Source organism: Thunnus thynnus, chromosome 1, assembly GCF_963924715.1.
Source record: "Thunnus thynnus chromosome 1, fThuThy2.1, whole genome shotgun sequence".
In the NCBI taxonomy this organism is placed as follows: domain Eukaryota; kingdom Metazoa; phylum Chordata; class Actinopteri; order Scombriformes; family Scombridae; genus Thunnus; species Thunnus thynnus.
Genome location: NC_089517.1, coordinates 7,448,088 through 7,467,356, shown reverse-complemented (window position 1 = coordinate 7,467,356; position 19,269 = coordinate 7,448,088). Strand labels below are relative to the sequence as shown.

The following is a 19,269-nucleotide window of genomic DNA, read 5'->3' as shown; positions in this document are numbered from 1 at the left end:
AATAACTGTACAAAACTGTACAATTAAGTATTATCACCACAGACTGTATGGATAGTAGCTGCTGTGTAGATGGGCGAATCACATATCACATTAAATCAAAGAACGCTTGCGGTGATTGGCTGTGAGCAAAAGCATACCAACAGTCATTTTTTTTCTAGATCTGTGTAAAAAAGGATCAAACGTTGGTATCATTTGACTGGAGAAGTTTCCATGCTACTTGGTACTGGATTATCTCAATTCATACTTTAAAGGTATTGAGTACCCAGCCCTAGTTACTGTAATATGAACTGATACTGTAGATAAATAAGGTTTATCAGTGAAACTCCATTAGGTCTACACCTATGCAGAGGCTACTTAACAGTATTATAGGGAGTGAAAATGATATCCAGTGTCACTGGGCAGGGGCTGCAGCAGAGCTCTTCAGTGATGTTGTGGAAGTGGAGTAATGTTGTGCTGGTGTTCTTTCTTTCTTTCTTGACTTTAGAGGAAGCACTTCTGTATATTCAGGCAGCTGTCATCGCAGCTCCGCAGCATCTACTTCTAAAAGGGCATCTGTCAGTCTCTCTCATGTCTCTTAAGTGCTGCGAATGAATCGAACTGTGCCAGCTCCACTCAAACTGGAGCTCTGCCACCCATAGCGGTTGAAAGACACCGGCATTATGCTCTCATTTGAGTCAATACTCCCATTCATTGTTAAATCCAGTCTGAGTCATCTTCCAGTAGAAAAGACCAAGAAATCCCTGATGGATGAAATGTGGGCAAGGGGGGATTTTTTTTACATGTGTTTTTAAAGCATATTGGCAATATGTGATGCAAAAGAAACCGAATGCAGATAGTAACCAAAAAGAACTAGAGTATTCCCACTGAAAAAGGCAAGGAAACCATTGTCTGAAACTAGAGCATATCCTAATAAGATGGTAGATGTATCATGTTTAATGGATAAAATGACCCAAATTCCTTTACCCCCAGCTTGGTGCAGGGGATAGGACTGGTTTTACCTACAGTACAGTATGTAGATGAAGATAGAGTCTAATCTGGCTTTGTCACCCAATTCCCAAAGGAACAGTATGCCTGCTTCCTCTCTGTCTCAGATATCTGTAATTACTTCACCTCAACAATGACCTTATCTGTTGATAGAAGCTCCTGTCCTTTTCTGATAAGACACGACTACTGTATGGCTGTGGATATATTCTGTGGAGGAAAAAAAAGAAAAAAGAGGAGATGGAGAGGCTGGTAAGGTGTGTGAGTATGCTTGTGTATGTGTCTATGTGTCCCCTGGGTCTCCTTGGAGCAAGGAGCCTCCTTCTGGTCCCCCCTCCTCCTCCTTCTACTCCTCACTGCCACCAGGGGCCTGAGCTGGGGCGTCTGTCTGTCTGCCAGGGAGGTCGGTCGGACCCTGCTGAGTTCGACATAAGGAGGTTACAGTAATGACACACTCCATCACACCTGACATGAGACAAAAGTGAACCCCACACACAGAAGAAGGCTATCAGAGAGGACTAACAGCCTCAAATCTGCTCCTTAAAACAAAGTCAAATTACTGAAGCAGCAGGGTGATGGAGGCTCAGGGGAGGGCTAATGACGGCAGAAGGCTGACACCATGTTTGTCACACGGATCATGACCCGGACAAAAGCAGATACATTTATCACACAACAAGATATTTAGGCAACTGTTGCTAACTGCTGGTGATAACTTATAAATACATAGCAGGAATATGAAGAAGAGAACATTTGAATCTGGTTGGACATCTCTAGTGTGTGCCATCCATCAGCTCAAGATCCCTAAGAATTAGATATAAGGATGTCTAATGCCAATGTTAAGTGACAGCGTAGGACGTAGCATGGCTTTCAAAGGCAAAAAGGGGGGGGAGTGGAGCTCGGGTGGCAGACTGAACTTTCATGCTGGAGAGTGAATGTTACAGATTAGCAATTAACACGGTTTTGTGTGGGTGTGCAATTTTTCTCTTCTGTATTTAAGAAATCGCTGTCGTTGATAAAATCCACCTAGAGCTGCTGCTTGATATATGATGTTGTTTACTTATTGTTAGGTGCATTTATCAGTTCTTATTAAAGCTACACTGCTACCAGTAGTTAATGGGTGCTAAGCAACTAAATTATGAATTTACTGATGTTTGGCTGTATGTCTGCCAGCTATGCATTTGTCCATACACGTCATGTTAATTGTGTTTACATAACTGTATTATTTTGAAAAAGTACTACAGTATATGTATCTTTACATTTACAGCAAACAACCATGTGTAATTACTTCGATGTCGCCCTCTACTGAGTAAATCATTTGGATTTCATGTGGTGACTGTGTGCTTTTTAATAGAAGCTCTGTAGCAGTCAATACAAATGAATGTGGCTAAATAATACATAATGTAGTTGCCTTACACAAAATTAATATTTTAAAACAATGGCACGGCACATTCAAAAACATTGTCATTTAACTTTAACAGGGTTTTGCAGAATTGATGCTCTAATGATAGAACTGCATTCTCTGATCTGTGTCTCCATGTTTTCTATCTGTCAAAAAGCCCCAAAAAACAAAACAAAACAAAAGAAAATAACAAAAAAACCCAAGCAGATTCTTTTAGATCTTTATTAATAGTTTACCAGTTTTCACGCTTTAAATAAATTTCATGTGATGAATGCAACCTGACGGGATATAACAGGAGTTAACAGTAGGTTGCGACAGTGGAATTGCAGGCTTGTAACACTGATTAAAAATCCCATTCAGACGATAGAGATTTGTCTGTGCACCCCGAGTCACATGAAGGACACATTACAGAAAATCAATTGCAAAAAAAAAAAAAAAAAGAATTTAACCAGCACCATTCATTGACATTTAAAAAATTCCTTCATTAGGCTGCATAGGGCAGGAGGAGTAATTACTCCAGGAGGCCTGTATGAGCTGCTGCACTGGAACTGCAGCCACCCATTGATCTAAATGTGGGTTATTCTGCTGAAGTTGCCCCATTGATTAGAGACCCAAGGGCCACATATAATTTCCTATGTGCTTTCATTGTGCTCTGTGTCCTGCCCAGCTGTGACAATACAACCACCTAGTCAAACAAAAGAGTCTTCCTTTCAGAGATACCCGACTGTATCTCAAGCTCAACACTTGCCAAGGACAAAGGCAAAGGTGCCAAGGTTACAGACAGCATCATGTGGCATTATTAACCTGATTTCTACTCATTATCATTCTTTGCACAGCACCTTGCTCTTAGCTGGGGCATCAATGATCAGGTAATGAAGTAATGAATGTTTGCTGCTCCGCTGAGCAGCGCTGGCACTGCCCTTCACAGGAAATTAAAACGTTACACCTGAATTTCTCATTTGGAGTAACATTTCTAGTTCTTCACGCATGGCTTAACTATGACTAAAACCTGCTCATGCATCTCACTACATCATATAAAATATATAGTAAAACATTACGATACATCACAGGATAGCAAAAAACTACGCTCTACATATGGAAAAAAGAAGCATGCGGTGGATGACAGAGAATAAAAAAGACTACATAAGAACGTTGAACAGAAAGCAACAGTATTATCAGATGAAGTGTAGCTTCATTGCATTTTCTATCATTAATCTGATGTTCCATTCCAGTGTAACAGCCTTTTTCTTGTCCAAATGATAGTTTTGGCCAGGCTGATGAGCTGCTTAGTAGGTAAGAAAAAAAAAGGAAGAATATACCTTCCAGCTCACTGACTTCTTTAATAAGCAAAGCAGAATGTCATTTTCTGGCTGCTGGACACAAAAGCAGTATGAGCCGTATCATTATGAGATCTTTAAGGTGGAGAGCTCCCAGCGTCTCTCCTCCTTCATTAGCTGAGTATGTAATGAAACAGACAATACCTCATAACCTACATCAAACTGTACACTTGATTGCGAAAGGAAATCGTTGTGAAACAGGTCTGCTATCACCCATCAGCTCTACGAGACATCAATCAGCATACATTAATGTTGATTTTTATAATACAGAGGCTTCACAAGAGCTGAAAAAGATCTAATGTGTTTCAGATGATTGTAGGGATTACTAAGTCATCAGTCCACTTCTTACATGGATGTGCACATTAACAGCATTGTGGGAACTGTAAAATTAGCACAGTGGAAAAAAGAACAAATAATATGCAAGATGGACAAAAAAAAAGAAACACATACAAGATGGATAACTTTAAACAGGGAGTTAGACACCAAACTAAATCCCAACCATAACCCTGATCTTTACTAAATTGCTTTCTTTGTTTAAATGTGTTTTATCAATTGATAGATTACACATTTAGTCTATAAATGGTGAAAATGATTAAAAAATGCCCATCACAAGTTACCCGAACCCAAAGTGATGACTAATTGCTTGTTTTGTCTGACCAACAGTCCAAAAACCAAAGATATCTCCAATATATATCCCAAAAGATATTTATTGTGATACAAAACACAGAAAAAGCAGAAAACCATCACATTAGAGAAGCTGGAACTAGTTAGCTGTTGCCATTTTCCTTGATAAATAACAACTAATAGATTAATAAAATTGTTGTCTGTTATTTCTCTATTAATCAACAAATCAATAAACATACTAATCATTTCAGCACCAGTCAAACATAAGCATTGTATGCCTTGTTCATGTGTCAAACTGCTGGAAATTCTGTTTTTTTCATCCATTTTTCACACAATGTTCACACAATTTGTATTCCAAAAACATAACCCAGTTTGGGCCCATTTCACATTTTATCAGATTGTGTTGCAACAACCATCAACACTGACAGTCAGCTGTTTTGAAAACTTAATTAGGACATCATTCAACACGACTACCTTGAGACAGAAAGATAAAAAAGAGGAAAACAAAGGGAAAAGGGAGCATTAAAACATTTTAAAGAGATTTTTAAAGCAAGTCTTCACACCATAACTGTGATTTGAGTGGCAATAAGAACTGTTGAGTTGGAAGGTAAAAACAAAAAAACACTAGCCGGTGGCAGTTTAATCCTAATGAAATCAATAATAGCCCCTTTTCAGCCACAAAAGGAGCTCGTTTAGGCCATAACAGTATCTTAAACATTGATGTCCCTGGATGATTTATAGGCCAAATTAGATGAATAATGTAGATCACTACATTGTTAGCCAAGCATCTGGTTTATTCAGGCCACGTAGACTTCTCTTCATTACCATGTCCTCATGCTGTTCAAGCATCTGCTCCTGTAACTGCGGTTGAACCAAGTATCCACTGGCCTCTATCAGTCATTATACAACAGGTAGTTTCAAACAAGCAATCTGATTGGTGGAGGACACTATAAACCAGCACTAATAATTACAAACCCACCGTTTTTAATCTGATTTAGAGGGAACCTTGGAAGGATGATTCATCCTGGCACCATCTTATGGTACTAATTTGTGTAATTAGACATTTCACATTGCCAAGGGAAAAATCAGATTTGATTTGGATCAAAATTGGCATGTTGTTACTGTTTAGTTCAAAGCGTGCACATTTCACTCGCTTTTTCATCTTATGCTGTACAATTCTACTACTAAAAAAATATCCATGAAACAAGGAAGACTAAAAGTTAAAAGGCTGTTATGCTGTAATGTATCACACCTCTCAATAAATATACAAAAGTGTTAGCCAAAATGAGCATCGTACCAATTATTTTACTATTGTGCTTTGATAGTAGTGGAGTTAAAACTTTTGTTTGTCCTCAAATGCCACAGAGTCGTTAAAATGAAAAGGAAAGGTTTGACCTGCTGGTGGTGCTAAAAAAAAAGCTAACTAGGATTCATCCTCTGGGTACCATGAATATCCGCTGTAAATTTCATCTAAATCCTTAATATGTTTTCTAGATAAACCAAAGTTTTGCACTCTAGTCTTCCTAATAATTATGTTAATATTGCACAATTCTGAAGCACAAGATTTACATCCAATGCCAACAGTCAGTGCTGGTGCAAAAAGTAGTGAGTCTTTTATGTATTGAAGCCAAAAGAAAGGGCTAATAAATCAGGGGTGTGGATGGGTGCATTTAACTCCCACACTGGAGACTTGCCAAGTGCCTCACCGTGTTATAGTTGCCTAACCTTAACTGTACTGTAACCATACTGCAGTTACATGTCCAGATGTTGTGGGGCAAAAAATGTTGGCACTGAATGTTTCAAAATTATGTAATGGAACATCATCCATGATTGCAGACTTGTCCAGGAATGAAGCATTTTGTCTGGCGAGTGGGTTGAAATTTTGAGATCTCTTGGTCTGACCTGAACATCACCATCTTCAGGGTAAAGAACAACATTAAAACACTGAGAAGTGTATTCTACGCTATCTATATATCCATTTGCATCACCCACATCATTGTTTGTATGGCAGAGCTCTAATCATCGGCAATGACTCAGGGAGCACCAGAGCATTTTTAAAATTTATATGATTTCCTGTCAGGATATTTATATCTAACTCTCATGCTGCATTAGACAGCTGCTTCACTCCAGGCGACAGGTTAAATGAAGACTTTCTGCAACCATCAATGATGATTCAGACACCTCACCATAGCTAATGGAGCTGTATCAATAAATCTGTGTCTTCAAATCCTTGACCTTGAGTTATAAGTGAAAATAAAAAAAATCCTTACAGAAGTCAAATTACCTTGGTAAAGTGAGGCTTGACTAAGGCAAAGCCTCTCTGAGCCTCTGAATTGACACTACATTGCAAAACATTGTAAATGAAGTTGTAAATATTATTCAGTTATTCAGCTTATCCATAAGTAAAGCTTGTCACTAATGAGTGTACAAAGCCTGTTGCTGTGTCACCCTCGTTCCCTCAAACAAGAATGTAAGCAGAGAGAATACAATGGTAAACACACAACATAATGTGCCTTTAACATAATTGCTCAAACATAAAAGGAGCTGTAGCCTAAGACATACCAGCAAGGAGCCAAAAACCAAAGACTCTTGCCTCAATTTCTGACTGTTTCTCTTATTGGAAAATGTTTCACCTATACTGCACTTATCATTGTTGTAAGCACACTGAGGGATTACTAGCAACACTTTGAGTGTGCTTTCCGTGTTATGGTTTCATCTCTAAAAACTATTGGCTTGTTTACAATCCGTCTGACCATCTAAGTCTGAAATGCCAAAACTATGAAAGTAAGACCCAAGTGGTAACAAAACATTTTTTTTCTTTTAAGAGTTATGCATTTTGTTGTTAATGCATATGCCTTTGAGATACCTTTTACATGTTTTCTCCAAATTTCAAATTGGCTTTGTTGACATGATCTTAAGTGTGCTATTGACTATGCAGACTGTAAGATGTTTACAGTGTAAGCATAACATTTCAGAATTATTAAAAACAAAGGTAAGCATAGAAAAAAATAATAATTGAAAGAAATGAGCTCTCTCTGTCACAAACACAAGCACATTTGGGGTTGAAAATACTGAGCCAAATAAACTGTGCCTTTCCATCTGACCTGCACTCACCCTTTCCTCATTTTCACTGGTTTTCTGGGTCCCTGTTTTGATACTCATCCCTATCCATGACTCTCCGTACTGATAAAGAACATTTTAAAATACAAAATTCTACCAAGCTCTTTCTCTCTTTCTCTCTCTGAAACTTGCTGTAAGTTAGCGACATAACAACCTGTCCAGAGCTGTCTCCATGACAACTGAGAAAACTCTATCTGATAAGAAAGACTTAAATGCAGATGAAAGCTCAGGAAAAAGACAACTAATGGCCAGATAGTCACACATTTCTACTGAGTATTCATGGCCCCCAGAAGACGAACCCCAACAATTTGTTAAACTTTCCAACAATTTGGTGTATGACAAGGTATCTTGGAAACTAATGGCTGGAGGTAGAAGACATTTACTGTGAGTATTCATGGTCCTCATAGGTTGGTTCCCAGTAATTTTGGTGGCCCCATGACCTTTCCTTTAGTACCCTCAGAAAAAAATGTTCAATTGCACACAACAAATATCAACATCTAATGGCCGAATTCCCAATAAATTTACAGATTTACATGCTTCACAGAGGATGAACCATTTTCATTTTGGATTTTCATGAGCTTTCTTCCGTCAGGCCAGCTATACTGTCAGGCCCAAATGTCAGCTTCATTCATTAGATATCTAATAAGTAGATTTGAGATTTACTGAGCACATTCAAATCTCTCAAGGGGGTGAACAGTTTGATTTTAATGACTCTGTTACATTTCCTCTACCACCGCCCTCAGGATAAATGTATATTTTAGCCTCACTCCTATCAAGACAATAAGAACAGTAAGATTTTCAGTATGCTGTTCAATCTGTTGAGTATATCCATGCTGTGGGTGCTTTCGGGGCTTTTTAGGTGAAATACAAATTCCTGCATACAGTCCACTGAGGCAACGAGAGCTAGCAGGCAGAGAACATGAAAGGCAAAAAGGGGGTTGAGTAGATCTTGAGAGGGGGTTGCTTTTGTTTGGAGCCTATTTCTGTGTAGTACCCCAAAGGAAGGGGCCAACGAGGAGAAACCAGTTACTTTAAACTCAACTCTGTTTGAAGGTTGGCTTTCATATCACATCTGAAGATCACACAGGCAGCAGAGCCCTGGCTAAACTGGGTGCCGAATAAGAAGCAGCACAGGAAAAGCAAAGAAGCTGGCAGCAAGAACTGAGCATGGCTGAGAGCAGCAAAGGTCCTCTGGGAAACACCAGCCAGTCTGCACATGAAATGACCTTCTGCTGGCAGAGGACAAACCACATGGTTGTAAGTGACAGGCAGAGCCAATGTCATTACTGTGATTATCTATTCAGGTCCAAAGCAAAAAGCTGACTGCTTGTGTGAAGAGGGTGTATGTACTGGGCATCAGCCATTAATTCAATTAGGAAAATTTGATGATTGCAATTACATACTACAGTTATGTAAGTGCCTGACCTTGTCTAAACTCCACAGTGGCATCACTGCAGGTAATATCACACAAATGTATGTGTGGTATGGAAATGACCTACAGTGTCCCAATGAAATGCATTCAAAAATGATGCAAGAGGACTGAAAAAGTCATTGACTGTATGAGGGAGCACACAGCCATCCTCTAACTCCACACATCTGAATGCAATAGCATTTTGTATTTCAATACATATCATTATTTCAAAACGTTGAAATGCTTCTAAAATGCTGCTGAAGCAAAACAGAAAATTCATTTTTCATCTGGACAGGTGAGTTATAACATTTTCCTACAGTGGAGCAGGCAAACAGAACAGCAGTTTTTGGTCTGGATTTCAGTCAGTCAGTCAGTGACTTTGACAGTGAATTTATTTGTACTGTAGAAGAGTAGAAGATCAAAGTCAAGGTATTCTGACCCCAGACTTAGGCCACAGTCAAACCAGAATTTATAACAGGAAAACAGAACAATGGAAGTCTGAGATCGGTGGATTCGCTTGTGAAGACTAAATATATCTATGCAAACCTTTCACGTAGAGCTTAAGTCTGGTGAAGTTTGACACCTAAATTTATGCTGTTGACAAATAGCAAACTGTCTTGACAATGTTGACTTGTAAAGGAATGGAGAGCCAAGGAATCAAATGAGGAAGGAATTTATCATAGTTGTGTTGCACCATACTATGTTATATAATCCTGCTCTGTTGGAGCATAAACAACTAAAAGCATGGGTTATGATTTGCAGTCAGTCATTGAACAAGATTGGATAATACACATTCATTCCCTTGAACAACTGGGTTAACTTGTCTGGTTGGTGACCAAGTAGCATGAGTAGTTATGTTACCAACCTTCCATCACAATATTACCTACATCAAAAGGATGTGAATGAATTTGCAGCTAAGATACTTTTTGCCTCAATGAAGCTTAAGTTTGGCAAATCTTGTGATATTTTGACAAAACTGCTCTTTTTGGTAGTAATAGGTCTCATTTTAAACCAAGCAGTGGAGATATGTCAATTGCTTATTTAAGTATTGAGTATGATCATCCTAAGCCTGATGATAAATAGTAGAATTTAAAGGTGAAGTCAGCGATTCTAATCCAAAACACTTCTTGTCAAATTCAGTGAATCTCTCTTCGCGCTCTGTTAGCTGTCCATTCTTTGTGTGTGCAATGACTCTGTAAATGGCATGGGTATGTAAACACAGTGGTCACACAACACTATTCCAGCCAGCCAGCAACAGCGGGCATTCGTGTTCATGGTACAGGACAGGGGGAAGTCATCAGAGCAGCTGACAATCTACGGCACCCGTTGAATGGTGGGGGAGGTCTGGCAAACTAGAGAGAGAGGTTGTGGCCAAAAACATTTTCTAATGGTACAGATATGCTTCCAAATTTACTTACATGTATCAATCCACACTAAATCAGAGACAACCTCACGGAGACCCCACACGTTATTTTATGCTCCGAGTCTGTTTCTGTCGCATTTAGTGAAGTGTAATCTGAGCAGGCAGCTGTTTTAATCACACAAATATCCTGCTGTATATGTGTGTAGCTCGATTAAAAATGTACATACAAAAATAGTTGTCTGTAATAAATAAAGCTAATTCAATAGAGTGGTATCTTTCTAGAGAGGTGTATCTAGTCAAATAGGGTTTATATGTACTTATGTGTTAAATTGTCAGCTCGATAATCTGCAAGAGGACATGTTTTGGGAGTAACAGATAACTTCTACCCAAAGTTTGCTGCGCTGTAGCCAACCTGAAAGAGGCTGCTCGTGAATTAAGTGAGCGGCGAGTTAGCAATGTGAACAGACTGTAGGCTGCTGCTAGCTAACCCAGCTCGACACAGTAGCCTCGTCCGGACTTCTTCCGACCTGGAAACATGAGACAACAACCAGATAGCGCTCTGAGCCCCCCGGGAATGCTCAGAGTTCCTCTAGCAACACTGGATAACCACCAAACTCTGTGAATATGCCCAAGTGCTGCCATCCTGCTCGTGGAAAGAGACCTGTGGACTGTTAGCTTTCTCTGGAGTTTTCTCTGGATTTAATTTTGCCTTAGAATTAAAGTAAGAAATTATTTTCAATTTTAAATGGTTTCTGAGTGTGGTTATTATCTCAGAGGTTAAAGGACATATAGCCTTCATACACTATACCTACATATGTTAGACTGTGTTGCTTGTGTGTTAAAGGGTTAGTACACTCAATTATATGTTATATTGTGGTCTCGCAATAAGTTTTATCCAGTTAGGTATAGGATTTCCAGAATGACACAAGATAAAAACATTAAATCAATCAGAGTTAATATAACAAAGATAATTAGGATAAAGAACTCAGGGCCCCATCTACATATATAGAGGGTAGACGGGCTACGTGTTTTGAAATTATTAACCATATCAATGAATCAATGGATACAAGCACTGTTGATTTCTTCCCGTGGAGCCGACATGCAAACTATTTTTCCTCAGTAAATTTCTGCTGTCAGTCAACCCGGAGAAGGCAGTTTGTCCGGCTGCCGTCCTCTCAGCTCCCCAGGAGCTGCAGCTGACAGACAGCTGCTTCTGTGGACAGAGACGCCGAATGCAGGTTGAGTGAGAAGTGGGGAGGCAGAAGAGAAGTGCAGAGAAGCGGGGAGTGTGGATGGATTGTTGTTCTCACATGAGACGGATTTTTTTTCCCACTCCTGATAAAGTGTGAGAGGAACAGAAGTGACTGTACAGCTGACGCATCGCTCTGAATTCCATCATATTTCTCTTGGTCGTTGCCTTGACATGTCCATGAATTTGGGGGATGGAGCTTCTGAAGGAGCATGAAGTTCAAATATCAACAATCTTCCTCCAGAATGACTGACTCTACCTTTAAGGCTCAAGGCTTTTTTTTTTTAGTTTTGTTAGTGGAATGAAATATCCACTAAAAATATCTTTTTTTGTCACTAAAAAACAGTTATTAAATACTTCATTTATTAATTTGATGACATAGTCAGTTGCTCTTCTTTAGCTTTTAAGTTTATTGTACCATCTTTACCTGACTTATTAATTAAGTCAGTAATCACTGTCACCTCACAGCGAGATGAATCTATTAATTTCCAGCCCATTCAGTGTGGAGTTTTTATGTTCATATATAAAACATCGCTTTTGACTGACAGCCTTTTCAAGGTAAAATGATAAATGGCTGCATTTATACAATGTTTTTATCCCTAAAAAAAAATTGCCTCTCAGTCACCCATTCACACACACCGATGGCAGCGAGCTACGCGAGGTGTTGGCCTAACCATCAGGAACAATTTGACGTTCAGTGTCTTGCCCAAGGACACTTCAACATGTGTACAGGAGGAGCTGCGGATTGAACCTTGGACATTGTGATCGGTGGACGACCGGCTCTACCTCCTGAGCCAAAGCTGATCTTTTGTTTTGAAATGTTTCTTTACTTTCCACCCAGCGTTTGCTGTGATAGTTTCAGGCGTGACGAGATACTGAACAGAATTTTGTGAAGAAGAATAATATCCAATTCTGCTATTACTTAAACAAAATTCAGTGAACCAACTTTTTAGTGAGCCACTTAAGTTTAAACATGCCTCTATGATAGTTTTAAAATTCTTATTCACAGGCTTTACAGATGGAGAACAGATGGAGAACGAGTCCACAGCAGTCCAAGCAGGCAGGTCTCTGTCAGATTAGGAAACTACAATTAGTTGTGTCTCGGCTAAAACACTGAGGTCAAGCAACCCTAACACTGATTCCTCCCTGAGCAATCTGGATTCATTAGTATAACATTCACTTTCAGGTCACTACTGAACCACTACTGCACAAGGTGGTGATCAGAGTAGAAGGAAGTAGAGGACAAAATATCGGAGTAATGTCTCATCATACGGTTCGAGTGAATGGAGTAGTGGGGCAGTGTTGTTTCAAGTCAAGTCATACTTTTCTCAAAGGACCAGTGTGTAAGACTTAGTGGCATCTAGTGGAACGCAATTGTCAGACCTGGACCACACAATGAAGGATGGAGGACCTGTCATAGTTGATGTTGTACTTGAGTGGTGCAAATTTCTAACAAATATGCAATTAATCAAACTATGTAGATCCAAACGGTATTGTGTAAACCTGGGCTTTTGTTGCCCCTGGGCAGTTGCTCACTTTTCCCGGTTGGTAATCCCAGCCATGCATGTAGTAAATCCACATGCAGAGACTTGAGAAAATTTAACTCACAGTGGCATCCATTAGAGTAAGCTACAGATTTTCCAAAAGCTCCTCTTTGATGGGACAGCAGCCAAGCCGGCACACACAAAGTGGAAAATCATGTACACGACGGAACGGAGGCACCAGGGGGATTTATTTTGTTATTAAAATGACAGGGTGGAGGCTTGTGTTGCGTGCCCTAAAGGGCAGGAGGGTAAGATGTTAAGCAGAGGACCTACAGCTCCAGAGTCTCTGCAGTGAAGCAGGTGAGAAACAGGTCATCATAACTGACGGAAATATTGGTAAAGCTAAAACAAAAAGACAGAGGATAAAAAAATATTTTATTTAAACCTAGCTCCAGTACATCTCAGACCTTGAAACTCTAAGTGCTGCAGTGTATCCTGATAGCCTCAATAAGGCATCACCAATTCAATGAGCCCTAGGTGTTTTTTTCTAAGTGCTCATTTTTTCAGAGTAACCATTCAAAAACACAGAGATATAGTTTTCTCATTCCTCCCATTGAAGGAGCTAGAACATGCTAGAACATGCTGTATGTTGTTGTTGTTTATTCATTTCCTCTTGATGGATTAATCAATTAGTCAACCAAACATTTTGGCATTGATCCTTCGGCAAGGGATCAGATGTTAGATGTAGATTTTTTTGTGCACCATTACTTCATGTAATCTATCACCTATCGCTTTCTCATTGTATTGACATTTTAAGTTAATGTCTCTTTGCATCAAATCCCCTGACTACTATATTTTAATTGACCTCAAGCTCAAGAGTGAACGTTTAGGCCAAAATTGTTGAGAAGAGGAGAAAAAAAATGTTAATTTCATGACAATGAATAAACTCCATCATCTGATGAAGATCATGTTATGTGATTGAAAGTCCAGAACATGAACCATGAGTTCAGACTGTTTTGTTCTTTTCTGCTTATTATTCTCTTTGCTATACGCTTTTGGTTGTTATTAAGATTCTGTGAATCACTTTAAAACAATACTTTGATGATTTATTTTGAATTATTATAATTGACATTATTATTATTATATGCCATTGTTGTTTTATGTTATTAGGAATCATATTCTTGTTGGTAGTACCAACGATGCTACTGGTAATTAATCTTCATTTTTGTGCCACATCATAATATACTGTACTTGTATGTTTACATATTTTGGAATACTTTTCCCCTTTCTAAATTCACCATGTTGTCTACTGATTGATCGGCTTCATCCCAGCTGAAAGCAACTGTGCATGTCTTTACCTCTGAGATATTTTCTTTGGATCGATCTCAGACAAGAACAGACGAGGAAGCAGACACGAGGAAATTTCCATGAACTCTCCAGTTTCTGATCCCCCTTCAGATCAAGTCCAAATCCTAACCCCAGGTAAGAATCCTCCTCTTGGACACAGTGACTCAGTGAGGTGCGGTCAAACTAAATGACAGGTTGACAAATTGAAGCTGCTGCCCTTCCAAAAGCCAGAGGATTTGCTTTTTTTGTAACAAACAGAGTCAGAGACACAGCCAGATGTGGCAGGAATATCCAAATGGATCAAATCAGTCAAATAGAGGATAATATTGCTGGTTTTTGTTTTTCAAATGCAGCAACAAATCTGAAATCTTCTATTACCGTGACAACAGTTTATCTGATTAAAAATTATAATTAGGATGTTATTCAAATCAATTACATAGTTTTCAAAATACTGTAGAAGTAAAAAACTACAATGTTCATTCATTTATCGTTATTTAGTCTCATTTTCGTGTCTCCTTTCTTATGTCTTATGTAATTTTTGATGTCCTGTTTCTGCTTGGAAACCAGTGCCATAGTGAGAAGAAGAAAAAAAAAAAAAAACTCTTTAAAGAAATCCATCAGGTTTCATAAATGCAGAGCTGTCGGTAAAGAATAGAGCACTGATGAGCGATTCTATTTTCCCGAAGGGTGCAATGTATAAAATATAGATAGGGGATAAAGTGAACATTTGACTCATCTAATAATGATGATGGTGATGAGCAACGCGGGTCAAAGACATTTAATTAGTTAGCTTCTGAATTCATTACTGTATCTGGAATGATTATTTTAAAGTAGTTTCATTCAGGAGTAAAAGCAGGAGAATGAAATGTAATGTAAGTGCTGTATTCATTTCCCTGAATGCCCTTTGGCCAGGGGACAGAAGTGTGTGGGCAAAAGTTTTTCCAGTTGAGAAAAAGCGAGGTATCTCTTAATGTGTAAACCAAACCTGCCTCACAGCTGTATCACATTCTGGCCCTTGCATTCAATCTGAGGAACTGAAATCAAAAACAATTCTGTTGATGTTTAAGACAGCTAAAATGTTCATACATCAAACTAAATTGTAGCTGCTGGAAAAACCAAACATGATTGACAGATAAGCCTTGAATGTGAGAAACATCAGCTCTCCTTAAATCATCATTTTCCATTTTCCAACATGATGATCATGCCGAGAAGTTGTTTTACTGACTTCTCAGTTTAGTTTTTCTTTCTGCAATATCGACGGCCGCAGAGCAAAACCTCCTATCTGAAAAATGCACTTTTTTGAGAAAACTATAAAAAACTTGTTTTCTTGCAGAATGCTATTTGTTAAGGATACTTAATACATAATACACTGTTTTTGGACTATATTATTATATTACGTGTTAACAATACCGACTAGATATTAATGCCTCACAAAGTGCAGATAGGAGCTTTTGCACTTGGTGCAAGATGGAAGAGGTTCTACAAAACAATGCTCTAAATTAAGTTAATAAATAAAATTAAATTTGTTTTCAGGTAAAAAAATGTAGTAAATATAATAGTCACTACATTGTAATTACTAGGTTCAGAATTCCTTAAATTCAGTGTATTTGCTTCCTTGTCCGCTGGAAATGAATGTTCAGTGATTTTGTAACCCACTCGTGCTGTAGCCTCTCTACACATCCAGGGACTCTGCGTTGTATTTTTGTTTTGTTGTGTGAATTTTCTGTCACAACGAAGGGTGAGATTATCTTGCAGACAGACTGAATATGAGCAGCCTTCCTTGTTCTCATCATCCAAGGTGAAATCCGCCAATCAGAAAATTCTGCAGATGGGAGATTTTGCGCTTCGGCCATTGATATGTTATTGCTGTTGGTTTGTTAAAACTGCATTTTTGGGCCACTAGAGGGCAGAAAAATTCCGCAACAAGTCAACAGATGTGAAGCCTTTACGTATTATCAATTTATGAAGTTGTTACAGTCAGTGTGTTTGCAAACAGGTGCCATTGTGCACACCCTGAAGATAAAGCAACATTAACAATCGTTAGCAGTTAAGTTTCTTCCCACCTGACTTTCATTTTCACTTCACTTCCATTTTGGTCTCCACCAATGCAACTCTGTCTATCTGCCGTTGGATGTTGTTTATCAGTTTGCTGATAGCGGCTGCCCACTGTGGCTGGAAACAAGGCAGAGGAGAAGGAACGACTCGAACAAAACAATGACCCAGAAGAGGCTAAAAAGCTGTGTTGAGCTGCAAAGTAGGTGATGTTTCTCTGTGGGTACAGCACTGCATGACTCCTTTCACATTTCATGTCATTTGATTCATTACTAATATAAAAAATATATCATCAAGTGTCTTATAGTCACCGTCTTCTTGCTGTGTTTTCATCTGTTTTCCTCTACATCAGTCTGGGTGTTAAACAAGCATCAATAAAGCAAGAGCTGTCAAGGCCAAAAAAAAACTGTACACGTTAAAGTCCATGTGAAGATGTTTGCATAAACTGCATCCTCCCACATTTATGGATGCTTAAAACCATTTAATGAGCCTTGAAATCAATAAAGTGCCGTTTAGTACACAAATCAAATAGTTCTAAATTTCAAGGCTAATGGGTCTGCAATTGGCTTTGAATGGTGGGATCATTCCCAACACTTGAGAGGGGTGAGATGATCAGGTTGGCAGAGATTTGACTTTCTTGTTTTCCTGTTCTTTTTATATGTTTATTTTTTCTTTGTGCAAAGTTTTCATCACAACCAAATTTACCAGGATGTTGTTAGACTAGTGTGAGAGAACATCTGGGGGGAGGGTGGGGGGGGGGTGGGGGGGGTACTGTTAGATTTCTAATTCTAAATATGTGTGGGATGAGCTCATCAGCATTAGTTCTATAATAAAACTTGTGTGGAGAAACACACTTGCGCTGAAAGTCTGTGCATAATGAGTATGCAAGATCAAAAAAAAGAATCTGGCAACTGTCTTTCTTTGTATCTAATCTAAATCCAGACCTCATGTAAACTATCCTCATTAGTGCCCGCTGGGAAAGTCTGATTGGTAATTCTGGACATATTCTTCTCACTGCAGTGTTTATCAGTTGTACAAAAGCATCAGATTACAAGCTTTATCTCTGTAGAATTAAGGATGAAAAACATGCACATATTCTATTCTACTGAAAAGTCAATATCAAATGAAAGTACAGTAAATGTAGTTTGATTAAATGGATTTTCATTTCAGCCCTTAAGGCAATCCAAACTAGGAAATATGAGAGACGTTTTGTATCCACTGTGCATCAGATCTTTGAGATTCTGTAAACACCCAGCACTGTTGATGTTAAAGGATTTGAGCTGCTGATGCAGAGGTCGGTACCCCTGAAGTGAAACGCCAAATGCTATGTGGGCAGTGACAAACTAAATAAATATTGTAGGTAAACAGTTTGGCTGGTGTTTTTCACTGTAATTTAAGCTATTTTTCTTAGCACACATTAAAGGCCATTTTGACTACAGCTTCAGATTTTCACACAGACATTGAGGTGGTGGCAGCAGATCATCTGATGTTGATGGGCTGGGGGAAAAAATTGGTGTCCTCAGCACCAGATAAGGGAAAAAGTGCTGTGCTGTTTCTCAGATGACGGGTATCATGAGCTGCAATTGCTACTCGAAAAACAGTTTAAAATCTGATTTGCCAGCTGCTGCTGTGGGGTGATGGGGAAATTCAGACGACTGAACATGTGATCAGAGCTGAGGACGAGGTGTTTGACCTTCCTGTCTGACCAAGTGCAACAGTGGTGGGAGGGGCTTGGTAACCATGGTGACGCTCATACTCTCACCTGCCTCACTTCCAGGAAATGCTTCACAGAGCAGTTCTGCATAAAGATCTTCACGTTCTCTCTATTTATTGTTAAATGAGAGTAAGCAAGTGCAGAGCATCACAAATAAACAGGATTAAGAAGTTAACAATAACCAAAGGGACAATGTGCTTCAGCGAACAATCTAAATCTTATTGCTTTACGTCAATTTAAGCAACATTTTTGAGGTATAACACACCTCTAAAGCACTTCTGTTGGTTGAAAACTGCATCTGACTGAACTTCAGTCAATGCCGGTGAACCTTCCTGCCACAACAGATCCACACCGACACTCCTTTCTCCACTGATCTTAAATTTCGAAACAGTCCTTCAAAGGAAAACGACACAATAGGTTGTAATGTCAGTCATCCAAAAACAACATATAGTTACGTTTGAGTGACAGATGCCATTGAACGGCCGTAGTAATTAGGACCTGGAGCAGTGGCGCAGTTGAGATGACATATCCAAATTTCCTCATTCAAAGGAGGAGAGGGGATACGGAGATATTGACTCAACAGTGGACTTTGCTAACAGGAGACCTCCGTACGATCATCCCCTAACCTTAACCTTTGTGCCTAAACCTAACCAGACCTTAACCACAGTGTTGTCACATCATAAAACATAAGCATTTAGTGATTTGTGACAACTTTGAAAAGCACAGACAAATGATGTTGTCTTGCCGATTACTGCTGATAGGTGGCGCCAGATTAGAAAACACTCCTATGTGTCATTCTGGTCATTTATTTTGGAGGAAAATTCATAAGATTATAGGAAAGCTTTGAGGCAGAATATACTTTCTTGATGCAAAGATGAGGATAATGTCCACTGAAAATGGTTTGGATGCCTTCCGTACATGCATCAATGATGAAATATAGTATTATTTGAACATTAATTGATCATTTGTCATCCACAGCAAATACTAAAGGACTGACCATGTTTTCCAGTGGAAGGTAAAATGAAGTAGAATAACTAGAAGCAGGTTCTTATGGGAACAACAGAATGAAATGAGCAAAAAAAACGACAATAATATAGATGTTAAGAAATAAAATAATACGTAAGAGATAAAAAAGAAGATAAAAGAGATAAAAGAGAATATTAAAACAGCACAGCAGAGCTGTAAAAA

At 38.9% G+C, this 19,269-nt stretch overlaps 1 protein-coding gene across 1 annotated transcript in view; it reads right to left on the bottom strand.

The window, feature by feature from the left end:
* Positions 1–19,269, bottom strand: part of LOC137168899 (protein kinase C-binding protein NELL1-like) — a 280,046-nt gene that overhangs the window by 205,210 nt on the left and 55,567 nt on the right. The window lies entirely within an intron of this gene.